Here is a 1611-nt window from a genome sequence, read left to right on the forward strand (position 1 = left end):
GTGCATCCAGGTAAGGGTGGATCCGAGGTAAGTCTTGGTGGATCTCTGCCTTCTCGTACATCGCTCATACCAGATCCACCGTCATTTCATGCGGGGTGCTGCTCGTCATGGCTTATCCACCACAGGCAACTTGCATCCGTGCCAGACAACCCAAATCCTCTCTAATCACTTGAAATTGTCACTGATTCGGGATAGTGACACCGCGTCAGGTCCATTCTCTTATTTTTGAGAAAGCACTTCACCACAATGCTCGCATGACACGTCTACACCTCCAAGACGCTGAAAACATGCAAAACATGCAAAACATGGAGCGAAACATGTATTGATCACTTGTTATCCTCGTCTTCCTTCTTGCAAGAGTCGCTGAAGTCAATAACAGATCGCAGCACATCCCAGCGACGGCGCAGCAACCCAGCCTCGCAGTAGTCGTTGCTAGCTTCCTTGTACACCCGACGCCAAACGTACAGACAGACAAACAAACGGCAATTGTTGCTGTCAGTCTGGACAGGGGTGTGGACAGCAACAATCTCGTACGGCTTCTTCATAACTGTCTGGTTGAGTTCCTGTGCCAGCTCTTCAAGTAAATTGTGGTAAGCGCGCTTGTCGAGACTATCGTAGCAGTATATAGTCTGCCGCGGTCGGTTGACAACAGGATACATCCAATGGTTTCCATTGACATTCAACGGCATGAACACCCAGTCCTTGTTGGTGCCCGTCAGTAGACCTAATGTTCGCGGCCCAATGCGCTTGCCCTTGTCTGGTGCCGGTGTCTTCAATTGTGGTAAATAGACCATGCAGTTGTTGTCGTACTTTACCTCCAGCGTTTTGGCAAAGGCTTGGATGTAGTTTTCATTATACCAGCAAGCGTCCCCAGCACAATACAAGTGCGACCAATTCATTTGAAAGCCTTCACCAAATCCTGAAAGGCGCTTGGCAGGCCAGGTCCCAATCATCTGCTTTGCGACTGAAGCTGATACTTCGTCATTGATTAGTTCGTCCACCTTGCTCATCAACCATGAGTAGCACTTCAGTCCGTTTGTGCAATCTCTCATCATGTCACCCAAGTATTGCATTGCCATGAGTTGCCGCTGCGTAAACTTGCCAACCCTTTCGATGTCCGCTAACCAACACTCCTCACTTGGGTCCGGGGGTGTACTCACGTCCATGACTTCCCCGTACGGTGTCAGGCGATCGATGAGCTGTAACGCCTTCTTTACCAACTGTTCAGGCAGTCGATACGGAACGCAAGTTTCCGTGGGTACTTGTTTTATAACTTCAACCTTTTTTCCTTGCGCCCGTTGTGACGCGTCTCGAACGTGTTCAGGTACGACGACAACTCCAGTAGCGATGACTTACTAATCTTCAGAAATTCCTCTACCCGAACAACATCATCACCGCGGAGTGCGTTTCCCAACTTGGCTCCTTGGTTGTACTCTTTGCGGTCAGCACTTCGTAGAGCATCTTGTGCTGCTCTGTTTTTCTTTGAGCGACCCAATTTCGGAGTCCGAGGAATAAACGGCCTGACGAAAGTCTTGGCAGCACTTTCAGTGTCAAACTGCTTCGAAGTAATTGACTGCACGAATGGCTTAGGCGCAGTAGCCGTCCGTTGGT

This window comes from Phytophthora infestans, genomic scaffold, assembly GCF_000142945.1.
Source record: "Phytophthora infestans T30-4 supercont1.23 genomic scaffold, whole genome shotgun sequence".
In the NCBI taxonomy this organism is placed as follows: domain Eukaryota; phylum Oomycota; class Peronosporomycetes; order Peronosporales; family Peronosporaceae; genus Phytophthora; species Phytophthora infestans.